At 47.3% G+C, this 13012-nt stretch overlaps 1 pseudogene across 1 annotated transcript; it reads right to left on the bottom strand.

Moving 5' to 3' along the window:
- Positions 1 to 259: 259 nt before the first annotated feature.
- On the bottom strand, positions 260 to 1353 carry LOC117092705 (annotated as a pseudogene). The gene has a single exon (XR_004440882.1). The product of XR_004440882.1 is annotated as a pyruvate dehydrogenase E1 component subunit beta, mitochondrial-like (transcript).
- Between the last annotated feature and the right edge of the window lie 11659 nt (positions 1354 to 13012).

The following is a 13012-nucleotide window of genomic DNA, read 5'->3' as shown; positions in this document are numbered from 1 at the left end:
TTGGATTTGAGAAAGCACCAAATAAATGTGGTGCATCTTTCTGGAGCATCAGTTCTATCAAATGATAAGTAATTTAAAACATGGTTTTCTATTAAAGCTTAATATATTTGTGGAGTTGAAGGCAAAATTTCCATTCATTTTTCAAGATAAAACAGGATACATACATTTCAAGCTAGTGGCAAGCCATTTTAGGCTTGCCCTTAGACACCACCATCTGTACCATCTCTTTCTTGTGGAAAAATTTTTTTTTTTTTTTTTTTTAAATATTTAATGTTTTCTTTATTGCAAATATGATGTCTTTGACCTGAGGTATAGAGTTGTTTCTAGAATCTTTGCATAAGGCATAGGGACGTCAGCACCAGTGACACGAACAGCAGGAGCATCCAGGAAATTGAACGCAGGACCTTCCATGATCCTGGCACAGATTTCAGCTCCTACTCCAAACTGTGGCCAGCCTCCTTCCACAGTTACGAGATGATTTGTCTTCATGACACTGGCTTCTATGGTTTCCATGTCCATTGGTCTGATGGTACGCATATTTATCACCTCACATTCAACTCCCTCTTTAGACAGCACTGCTGCAGCTTCTAAGCAGTGGCCCACAGGTCTCGAATGGGAAACCACAGTTATATGTGTTCCTTGCCTTTCTATTTTGGCTTTTCCAATAGGAATCAGAAAATCTTTTGACTGAGCTTCCGGAGGAAATTCAAAAGGAACCCATACATCAATTCATCTCTAGCACCACGACTGGATTGTTATCCCGAATGGCTGATTTAATAAGTCCTTTAGCATCCTCTGAATTCCAGGGACTGACACCTTTAAGCCTGGGCAGTGCCCATACCAGGCAGCAAAGCACTGTGAGTGCTGGGCAGCTACACCTGCTGAGGCACCATTGGGCCCCCTGAAGACTATAGGCACAGACTGAAGCCACCAGACATGTAGTAGGTCTTGGCAGCTGAGTTTATAACCTGGTCAATGGCTTGCATGGAGAAATTGAAGGTCATAAATTCACAAATGGGCCGCAACCCAGCCATAGCTGCACCTACAGCAATTCCAGCAAAGCCCATCTCTGATATGGGAGTGTCAATAATCCTCTTGTCTCCATATTTCTTCCACAGCCCTCGACTAACCTTGTATGCCCCATCGTACTGGGCAACTTCTTCTCCAAGCAGAAATACCTTCTCATCTCTTTCCAGCTCCTCATCCATACCCTGATTTATAGCATCACGAACTGTCACCTGCAGCGCAGCTGGGGCGGTCCAGTGAAAGCGCCTCTTCAGCAGCCCGGAGACCTCCCGAAGGGGTCTCCGCACCAAGCCAGATACCGCCGCCATCTTGATCATGTCCTCTATCTCTTGTGGAAAAATTTGAGATGTACTATCGGAATATGGCAGGAAATTTCATGTGCCTTTGCATATGCTATTCTGCTATTTGCTCATCCTGGAGTGCTCTTCCCATTTTTCTCCCTTGATAAACTCTACTTATCCTTCAAAGCCCAACTTAAGTGTCATTCCATATAACAGTCATTTTTAACGAGGCTTAAATGTCATCCCATATGATAGTTATTTTTTAAACACCCACTTGTGACGCTGCCTCCTTTCCTAATAGCTCCATAACTCAGCACCTCCTTCTTTTGTATTTCTACCACCCTATACTCAGAATTTCCATTATAGCACTGCTCACATTGTACCGTATATATGTGCTTTCCTATCCATCTCTGCTACTGGACTATAAACCTCTCTAGGGCAGGCACTATTATTTATCTTTTTATTCTTAGTGACTGGCACTTGGTAGACACTCAATAAATGTTTGTTGAATTTGTGAACCATTCCTTACTCTGCATCACCTCTGCTCTTATATAAAGTGATATCTCCTGTACTTCTCATCTTCAGGGAATGATGTGTTCCACAAAAGTATATTTTCCAGACAACTGAAATTTACTTCTTAAACTATCAAAATCTTCTGTTTAAATCATGTTGGTAGGAATTTATTTTTCTGTATTTTCACACGTGCGCTAGCTCTCGTAAGTAAAATACACTAAGCGTAATGTGTTCCTTGATGACCTATCCCCAAAAGTATCAGGGTATGTTTGATTGGAATTCATGACATCCGCTGGGACCACTGATGGGATAGTGCTTTTTGCCTTCACACCAAATAACCCCATTTTCTTGTAGTTTTTGAGTTATGGTGCTTGCTTCTTATAGTTCGGTCACCATTTCTCATTGTCAGTGTTCTTGCTCTAACAATACTACCCTTTGCTCTTTTTATATACGTTTCAATGGATATTAAAATTACAAAACTAATATATGTTCACTGAAAACAAACAGAAGTCTATGGAGTAAAAAGTCAAAGTCCTCCCTTCATTTCTCTCTAACCCCCAACCCTATTACATCCACACTCACACTCCCTACCCATAACCATTGTTAACGGTTTAATGTATCCCTACAGGCCTTTTTCTGTCAATGTGTGTGTACATGTATACGGACAAATATCAAATCATATTATACATACTGTTATATGACTTGCTTTTCTCACTCGACAATATATAATAGGTATCCTTCTATGTCAGTACATCCTAGTCTATATCATTCTTTTTAATGGCTGCCCCCTTTTAATTTGACAATCTTAATCAGCTGTGAATGGGAAAGCCAAATAATCAAGCTTATTAGAATTGTACTTAAGAAAGAATAGATCGGCTCTGAATGAAGGCTTGTGTAATTCTCCTAGGAGGGAAATGTGTTAACTTTAGTGCATGGACTTTGTAATGTTTATTTTGGCTATTCTGGGACTCTTTTTGCTTATTTCCTGCTTCATTGTGTTTTGGATAGCTGAGGTTGCTGGACATATGACCTGTGAATTAGTGAGGTATTACATATATAATTTTGCTCTGGTTTTATGAGGGATTTGCATTTAATTTTTTCATTTAGATTGCTGTTATAGACAGTGATTAGTTCTTCTGGTTTCTAAGTACTTGCATCATAGTGAGGACCACTGCGTGTGGTAGCAGCTAAAAATATTTGGCTTGATGATTGGACAGGCCTTCTTATCTGTATCATCTATCTGTGAGAATGTGCACTGGATCTATGGGAGCTCTCTAAGTTGATTTGAGGGAGCCTTTTACTACCGATGAACATTAAAGTACTGATATCATCCTGTGCTATAAATAATAAAATCTTATTTAGGATTTATATAAAGTCTTCCTTCTGCTTTCCTCTACCATACTAAAATGGCTAAATCTTGTTGATGCTACCTTTTAGATCTCACTGTAATGTGTCCCCTCCTCTCCACTCACTCTGCCCCAGTACCTTGGTTCAGGCTCTACTGTATCTCAACTGAATTACCTGAGATAGACTTTTTAATTGGCCTCACTGCCTCTTGTCTAACCTCCACCTTGCCCACCCAGCAACTAGTGCTTGTTTTAAAACAGAAATCCTACCATGCCACACCCCTAAAACCCTCTAGGGGTTTCTCATCATCTATAGGATAACGTCCACTTTCCTTAGCTTAGTATACAAAGCCTTTTGTGATTTGACCCACTTCTCCTGCCTATCTCTTGCTGCTCAGTGTTTCATACTTCAATTTCTAGGGAAATCAGTGGCTTATAATTCCTTTAACACACCACACAAGAGAGTTCTCAATAAATGCTTGTTAAATGAATGAATGAAATACCTTATGTAGCTAGGGTGACCATTCAACCTGCTTGGCCCAGGACGGTCCTTATTTACATTTGTCATCCCAGTGTAATTATTAAAAGTGTCCCTTTTTTATCATCAAACTTATCTCAGTTAGATCAATAAATTCTAAGGTCATCCTTATTATAGTAATTATCAAATTGATTTCTAACTCTTTCTTTGTTTTCTCTACTAGATGGTGAGCTCTTTGAGGACAGGAGTTCATTTTTACATCCTCGTTTATTCATTCAACTAAGAGACTGATGCTGTTAGGTGCTTAGGGTATGATGTAGAATGCAACAAACAAACATGGTTCTTGACGTCATGAAGTTTACAATCCAGCAGGAAATAATAATTTAGTGGAAAGAATAGAGCCTAACATAATAAATGTTGGTGTATGAGTGAACGATTAAACATGGATTAGAAGTTCCTCAACAGGCCAGGCGTGGTGGCTCACCGCTGTAATCCCAGCACTTTGGGAGGCCGAGGCAAGTGGATCACTTGAAGTCAGGAGTTTGAGACCAGCCTGGCCAACATGGTGAAACCCTATTTCTACTAAAAAGTATTTGGGCATGGAGGGGCATGCCTGTAATCCCAGCTATTCAGGAGGCTGAGGTAAGAGAATCGCTTGAAGTCGGGAGGCAGAGGTTGCAGTAAGCCGAGATCACACCACTGCACTCCAGCCTGGGTGAGAGAGTGAGATTCCATCTCAAAAATAAATAAATAAATAAATAAATATAAAGTTCCTCAACAAACAATCCTGATACCATGAATTACAGAAATAGTCGTAAGTGTAGAACTCTAAGTGATCAAATTAACAATTTATTTAGAGTTGCCAATTAAAATTTTAAAATACAAACAGCACACATATATGTAAACATACTTAATATTTAGATGCTACCTTAATGTTAAACATGAGTAAAAAGGACAATGAAATAATAGCAAGAATGAGATTCTGAGTCTCATTCTTTTTAGACAATTTATAATCCTATGTGGTTCTCTGCAAAGTGGATTATCAGTGTGTACTCCATTCCTCCCCACTCTCCCTTTTTTTTCCAGACGAGAAATCTGAGGTTTCAGACACTGAACCACGAAACAAAGGAATGACCTTTTTTTTTTTTTTTTTGTCTCCCAGGCATGATCTCGGCTCACTGCAACCTCCACCTCCCAGGTTCAAGCGATTCTCCTGCCTTGGCCTCCTGAGTAGCTAGGATTACAGGCATGTGCCACCATGCCTGGCTACTTTTTGTATTTTTAGTAGAGATGCGGTTTCACCATGTCGGTCAGGCTGGTCTCGAACTCCTGACCTCTTGTTCCACCCGCCTCGGCCTCCCAAAGTGCTGGCATTACAGGCGTGAGCCACCGCGGGCCGGCCAGGAATGACTTCTTAAACCAGGATTTGATTTTTTTTTTTTTTGTTTTTTTTTTTTTTTTTTGAGACAGAGTCTTGCTCTGTCACCTGGGCTGGAGTGCAGTGGCCAGATCTCAGCTCACTGCAAGCTCCGCCTCCCAGGTTCATGCCATTCTCCTGCCTCAGCCTCCTGAGTAGCTGGGACTACAGGCGCCCGCCACCTCGCCCGGCAGGTTTTTGTATTTTTAGTAGAGACGGTGTTTCACCGTGTTAGCCAGGATGGTCTCGTTCTACTGACCTCGTGATCCGCCCGTCTCGGCCTCCCAAAGTGCTGGGATTACAGGCTTGAGCCACCGCGCCCGGCCAGGATTTGATTTTGGTTGAACTTTGCTTTCAGAACTAGAACTACCTGCTATCCAAGACTTGTTTTTTTTTTTTTTTTTTTTTTGAGACGGAGTCTCGCTCTGTCGCCCGGACTGGAGTGCAGTGGCCAGATCTCAGCTCACTGCAAGCTCCGCCTCCCGGGTTTACGCCATTCTCCTGCCTCAGCCTCCCGAGTAGCTGGGACTACAGGCGCCCGCCACCTCGCCCGGCTAGTTTTTTTGTATTTTTAGTAGAGACGGGGTTTCGCCGTGTTAGCCAGGATGGTCTCGATCTCCTGACCTCATGATCCGCCCGTCTCGGCCTCCCAAAGTGCTGGGATTACAGGCTTGAGCCACCGCGCCCGGCCTCCAAGACTTGTTAACCACGTTCTCATGGGCAAATTACAAAACCCTTTCAACCTCAGTTTCCTCTCATAAACTAGTGGTAATATTATCTCCAGTATTAATCTTAGGAGTAAATGAGATTATGTAAAGGCATTTAGTCCCATAACCGGGCTCCTAGAAAGCACTCAGGAATGTTAGTTCTCTATCCGTTTCCCCTATTTATCTTTCTGTGTTTGATGAATTATAGGATGATATGAAATGATTTGTAAAGAACTGTAATATAAACATCAATAAAACACCAATAAAAAGTTTATTCTCACATCTGGATGCTAAACTAGGCCTTCACCTCCTCCAAAAGGTACAGTTTTATTAATATTCATTTATTATTTTATTATTATAGTCAAAGACCCAGAGAAGCATTCCAGGAACAAAGCAGCAGGTAAGATTTTCTGGAAAAAGGTAGATTTTGAGGGAGCCAGGATTTGGGGGTCATTTAAGCAGCAGTGGATGTCAGTCTTCAAGCTTTGCCCATTTACTCTTGGTCCCTTTTGGTTCAGGAAAGGAAGCAGAACAAGCACCAAACCATTCACTGAGACCTTTGCGGGTTGGGGAGGAGGGATGTAAACAAAAGTCAACGCTCTTTTCCGTTTACAATGGCTCGCGACCCCAAGACTTCCAAGCTCTTTGGTGAGGGCCAGTAGGTCTGTTCTCCAGGAGTGCCCTGGGTCTGGACTTCATTTCCCAGAGTCCCTTAGTGCCCTAATGTATTCAGTGCTCAGAGTGCCTGTATGTGTGTGAGTGTGAGAGAATGTGTGCGTGCGTGTGTGTGTGCGCGCGTGTGTGTGTCTCCGAGTCCCTGGGAGAGTGGAGGCTCATTCACTGATTAGAGCCAGCGCTGAGAGGCAGCACTGCTCCTTCTCTCACGCCAACCGAGTCTTTTGATCTGTACATGCAATCCCAGGCAGCTCGCGAACACAAACCCGGGGCCAGCCGCCTACTGCTGCTGCTGCTGCCGCTGCCGCTGCCGCCGCCGCCGCCGCCGCTGCCTCCGCCGGCTCTGTGCACCCGGGACTTTTCATGCACCACACTCTCCGCCTGCTTCCCTCCGTGTCCTGAAAAGTGCGACCGTTCTCCCAAGGAATTTCCACGGCAAGTATGGAGAGCAGAAAGGGGTGTGGACGTGTGTGCGTACCCAAGAGAGGTGGGTGCGAGGGCGGCCGGCTTGTTCAGGAACCTGGCTAACTTTCCGGGTCCGTTTCCTAGGGATTCGGGCGGTTCCTCCCGGACGGGGCAGGGGCTGGGACTGGGACTGGCGCGTCTTGGATCATCGCGACCGAGCCTCTCGGCATCGGCGCCCTCTGCGCGCTCCGTGCGCTGCCTCGCTCAAACTTTCCGTCTTGAGTTTTCCTTAATGTGTTTTATTTGGGGAGGGGGGAGGTGCAAGGGGGAGGGACCAGACGCGGGAATTGGACAAGTAGGGAGGGTTAGGGCACTGCAAGGGAAGGGAGCAGGACTTCTTTTCTCCATCTTTCAATAAGCCCCATTCCCACTTTGTTCGGGTCGATCGCGAGAATGCCTTCTCGCCGGGCTCCCTGGTGCACCCTCCCCGGTGATTTCCGGGCTCCCCTGTGTACCCCGCGTTGATTTCCGGCTAGGCCAGGGCTGGGTGGTACTCAGTGGGGAGCCCGAGGCGGCGAGCGGATGGAGAAGGGGCGATCCGAATGAGAAACGACCCCTACAGCCTCCACCCCACACACAGCCGGCTCCGCGGGGTACCCGGGGAGTGACTGTTTAGCCCTGAATCCCGGGTGCTCGGCTGACTTTTTCCTAGCCCGGGCGGGTGTGAAGGGTGTGGAGGGAGGGAGGTGGCGTGGGATGGGGGGATCCTCTGCCGGCAGGAAGGAGGCAGGTGCTAGCATAGAGGCGGATCATTCTAAATGCCACCGGTAAACTCCCCACTCCGGTGGGTTGGACCGGCCTGGCCGTAGAGCAGCCCGACACGTGGGATCTCCCGGGATTTTCGGGGTCGGGACCCCCTCTCCCATCGGTTCTACTGAGCAAGGCGGGAGGACGATCGTGGAGACAAGGGCGCCTTACTCTGTTTGTAGTTTTATTTTTATCTTAGACCTGCCTTAAACTGAGTAACAATTTCTCTTCTGACTTGAGAACAAAACTTTTTAGTGAGCACGCCGGTCGCTGCTGTCCTGCGGACACTGCCGCCGCGCTTGTCAGCCCGGGCCGAGCGACCTTCTCTTCCCGGAGCCCAGCCCCGCCACCGCGCTCCGGAGACTCCGGCCTCCCCCACCCCACCCCCGCCCCCCAACCCGGGGCTTTTCAGGGCTCGGCCTGGGCGTTTCGCCTTTGTGCTTTGTAAGAGAAAGCCTTTTCTTCCAGGGCACAACAAACTTGGGCGGAGAGCTTCCGTGTGGCCCCCCGGGCGAGGCCGCCCACGGTGGTGAGGCCATCCGAGGGGATGCCCGGTTCGTCCCCCGCTCCAGGAGCCTCTCCGAGAGCTCGCGGCCCAGGTCGACCCAAGCTGGCGAGGGCGCGCAGGAGTCCCGAAGTAGCGGGAACTAGGGCAGCCAGGAGGCAGGGGAAGAGCTCTCGCTTCCCGTTAACACTCTGCATTCTCGGGTCTTGGATGCAGCTCCAGCGGAGAGCCCATGTTCCGGCCCTAAGCCGGGTGCGCGTCGCACTGGGTGGGTGCATGGGGCCCGGGCCATAGGTGTGGGCGCACAGCCCTGCCTGGCTGGCCCGGGTCGTCTGGGGTCTCCTGCCTGCGCCGGCCCCCTGCCCCGAGAGCCGCTGAGGGGGAGAGCACGGCGCTCGCTGCCCACGACGCCCAGCAGCCACGTCTTGCCTCTCGCCTCCGCTCCGGACTCGGCTTGAGGGGCAAAGGGGAGAGAAAGGAAAAATAAAGAGAAAAAAGGGCGGCAGTGAGGAAGCAGCGAGGAGACTGGGGGGAGCAGAGTGGGCAGGGGGCCTTTGCCTTGCCAGGCCTCCTCCTCTTTCCGTCTCGCGGGCTCTTTCTGCAAAGGGGAATGAGCAGAGGGGGGAAAGGCAGAAAGAGCGTCGAGGAAAACCGGTGCTGGTGTCTTCGGTGCCGATCCCTCCTGGCCCTCAGAGACCCGGCAAAAGTGGCGTGAGTTCGTTCTCTGCGCTTTGGGGCGAGGTTGGGGAAGGCCGGGGAAGGGGCGGCGACGCGTCGAGCCGCTGGTGGCCGACGGGGCCGGGGCCGGGCGCGGAGCGAGCGGGGACACACACCTGTTCTGCGAGCTGCGCCGTGTGCGGCGGCCGGACGGCCGCGGTGCGGGCCGCAGAACCCTCCCTCCCGCACCGCGCATCCGCAGTCCAGGAGCTGGAAGGGCCCGGCAGCCCCGCGCCGGTCCGCATTTGCAGGAGAGCCGGAGTGGAGGAGCCCGCGGCTGCCCGCTGAAGCGGTGGCGCGCGGCGGCGGGACCTGGGTGACCCCAGGGCGGGGCTGCTCAGGGGCTGGAGGTCCTTGGACTTTGGTCGAAGGCTGGCAGCTCTGAGCCCCTGCCCCGCGGGCCCCGCGCGGCTGCGGACCAGGGGCCCGTGCACGTGTCGGTTCTTCCCGGACTGGCGCCTTGGTTGCCCAAAGTTAGGCTCAGATCGTTTCCTGCAGAGGTTGTTGAGACCTAGAGTGTTATATATACAAAGGCAACCGACAGCCGGAGGGAGAGGTCAGGCCAAAGAGTAGTGGGCTTGGCTGCGCGTTGGCCCCAAGTTTATATAGGTTTCGCCTTCACTTCTCTTCCCCCGTTTCTCCTGAAAGAGTTGATTTTTTCCCAGTCGAGACTCTTCCGAGCTGAATAATGCACCCTCTCGCTAAGCCGGTATCCCAGCGACCCCGCACTCTCGGATTGGTCCGGGCTGTCTCAGATTCGCACCCGTTGGCCAAGGTGGGCCTTAATCCGGGTCCAAATCTGGGACTGATAGCCGGCCGTGCCTGAAGCACAGGCGTCGGCCCTAGCCCGGGAACTGTGTTAGCCTTATGTTCCCTGAGCTGTCGCATGTGGTGGTAAAATTTCTGTTAGAGCGGTGTTTCCAAATACCCCCTGGGCATTTGGTGTGCGGGAATTCTCTTCAAGCGAAGTCTGTGAACTTAAAAAAAAAATTCTTTCCTGCGTTCTCAACAACCCCCCACTACTCTGCCTCATTTCCCATTGTTCTTTGCTTTTTAAGTTCCCTGTTAATTTTTTAAAAGTTTATTTATGCAAAGGAAAAATATCGTTTAATTTGTTCTATTATTTTAATTCCTGGCTTTTGGAAACGGTTCAGAGACCACAAAAATGTCACCTGTTGTAATAAGCAGAGGAGTGTTGTGTGTGCATTTTAATTGCCAGCAGAGCCGTAGTTTGGTGGGCGCCCGGAGCTCGGCTCCGGGAAAGAGCTCTTTGCAGCTTTCTTTGTGGCAGTCATTTGCAAGTGGGTTTGGCTCTCAGCTACGGCAGAGGCAGCGGCAGCAACCACCGCTTCCTTCTACGCCGATCCCGGGCGCAGGTCAGGAAGCCCAGACCCTGGACTGGGATGGGCAGAGGATGATGAGATGGGAGATTACCTACTCTCTGAGACTTTGTCTTGGGCTTTCGGTTTTTCTGTGCGTAAGTGGCTAGTTCGCTCCGCAGAGCGCGGAGCGCTGCGCATCAGCCCAGCCTCAGACATTTTCACGTTCCAAACGCGGGCGTCTTCGTTTCATTTGTCTTGGTTCTGGCATGTTTAACCACGCAATTAGTAATCTCACTAATTATTCAGATAGCTGGCGTTTTGTAATCACTTTAAAGCAGGGTCGGGAGTGTGATTTAAGAAACAAACAAACTCCCACAGATACGGAACTGAACCAAACCCATCACGTCAAGGATTTGAATTTTTTTTTAACTCAATATTTGTTGGTCCCTCCGTCCAGCCTCACTGCCTGCCAGACAATTTATTTAGCTTCGTGGATTGATCCCTCCTCCTTGTTTAGTTAATTCAACAAAGACTTTTTGCAATCTGTTTGGAGTTTGTCTGATGCCGTGGAAAAGTAGCTGATGATTTATTTGGTTGCTTTTCGATTTCTGTCTTCAGCCCTTCTTTCTCCTCCTTTCAGCGGGGATGTCAGCTGTTATTACTTCCTATTGATCCCTTTGCAAAGTGAGAAGTGAACTAAAATTAATGTCAATTCCACTGCTCGGATCAATAGCTGGAGTTATTTTAATCTGGATTTGCACGAAGTGCTAAATTAAAAAAAATCAGCATAGAGTCAGAAAAGTAACAGTTACTTACTTTCCCTTTGCCTGGTTCTTCACAGTCACCCAAATGCTCCATCAAGCTGATTATCTTACAATCCATATTTTTTTAATTAAGAGGGTCAGTTAGTTTTCTTATTTTGGGTTCTGTGTTTAAACCCATGACATTTTGACATTGGGAGTGTATTAACTATAGATTTTCATAATGACTGTGGTCGGCTGAAGCCTCATCTATACAAGTTGTTAATGTGAGGAGAGGGTAAGAAAGAAAAGGGAAAAGAAAAAAGCACTCCCCCTCCCCCATGGAGACCAACACGCCCACGCAGTGGAGTAAGAGAGATGTGGCCTGGAAAAATATTGTTGATTTATTTTCAGTGTAATGAAGTTTTCAAATGAATAACCAGGGTTGAGTGATTCACCGGGTTCTGTTGGAGTGTCCGGTGCTGTCACCAGATTCCTAATTTATGAAACTCATTTAAGATAATGAGGTGATCTAGGAAGTAAAAATAGCAAGTGAATCCTGGGGCGGGGGGAGGTCGTATTGTGAGGGGGAAACATTCCTCCCTTCACACTCAGTGTGTTATGTTTGTCCTTTTCTCCAGTTTGCCTCATATAATATTGTTTGTTGATAGACAAGTAGCTATTTCTGTTGTGAAGAGCTGCTTGGAACCCTTGGAACAGCCCTAGACCCACTTTCACAGCGTCCATGTTGTGTGACCATTAATCTGACTAGAAAACAGCCAAGAACAGGATTCCCAGACTTGTCAGGCTAACTGGCTGTCCTTGGCAGATCATTCCCTGCACTGCTATAACTTGACAGGAAAGTTATTTAAAATTTGGAAGAGAGAAAAATCCGTTAATGTGAGATACATAATCTGGTAATTTAGCAATGATGTCTATAAGGAAAGATGCCAAATGAGGAAGCAGTCTGATGGTGTCCACTCATCTTCCCAATTAATAACAGTCATTGACATGTCTGCTACAGGATGGGAGAAGGAAATACTCTCTTTGCACTGCATTAAGCCAGGAGGATTCATCTACCGTTTAACTGAGGTTTCTCTATTTGAGGGACTACCAAAGATACTCCAGGTGGGCTTTTTAAAAGGAAGGAGGTAGATTTTATTTCTGATATGACTCTCCATTTAAAGGCTGTAATTTGTAGCAGACGGTGATTTTTGGTTATGCTTTGAGTTTCATTAAGTTTCTATTTCATATATATTTTTGATGCTAATAAGTCCTGGTATTCATCTTTATGTTATCCTGGCTTTTGATATATAGCCCTTCTCCCAGCCCCCACTCAAAATACACTTTGGAATGGAATCAGCGACTATGAAAATGTACAACCGAAATTTACAAGGGAAACTGAAAGAAGTCTCTCCGAACTCCAATTTGTTCCGAGGGCCTTTATTGGGCATCAGCTCTGACTGGGCCAATAAGCAGAGCAAAATAAGTCAGAAATTTTGTTAACATTTTGTTCTAAATGTTAATGGCAAATCCAAGGCAGTTTACAAATCTACTTAAGAGTGAGTGCATTAGTAACTAAAATTACCGATCTGTTCTTTGCTGCCCTTAGAAGACAGACGCTTCTAGAGAGCGTATGCCAAAGGCACCCATTATGGTTTTAAATATTGTCAGAGACGCTAGGCATTTTATTGATGAAGGTTTTGTTCCTTCTCAGAAAAGAGGAATAGAAAGCCCATGTGATTAGAGAGGTGTGTGCATCAAAATAAATGTTAATGCTGTTTGTTCACATAGCACTTTTTTCTGGAAACAGTCTTAGATGATACATGAAGATGTGTGTGTGTGTGTATGTATGTGCCAATGTATATCATTTATCCACGTGTATACTTTGTACTAACTAACATGTACAAGTGCTCCTGGTCTGGATGAACTTGAATTTGGGATATTTCAGTGTTAGGGAGTTGTTAGGGGAGATGAAGAGAGGATTCATACGTGGGGAATCGTATATGTAGAATGTGGTCTCTGAACATCAGGCCTGCCATGAGTGGCCTGTGGATGCAGGTGGAAGCACTT

This window comes from Trachypithecus francoisi, unplaced genomic scaffold, assembly GCF_009764315.1.
Source record: "Trachypithecus francoisi isolate TF-2019V2 unplaced genomic scaffold, Tfra_2.0 Lachesis_group12, whole genome shotgun sequence".
Lineage (NCBI taxonomy): Eukaryota > Metazoa > Chordata > Mammalia > Primates > Cercopithecidae > Trachypithecus > Trachypithecus francoisi.
The sequence above is the reverse complement of the archived record's forward strand: the minus strand, read 5'-3'. Positions and strand labels throughout refer to the sequence as shown.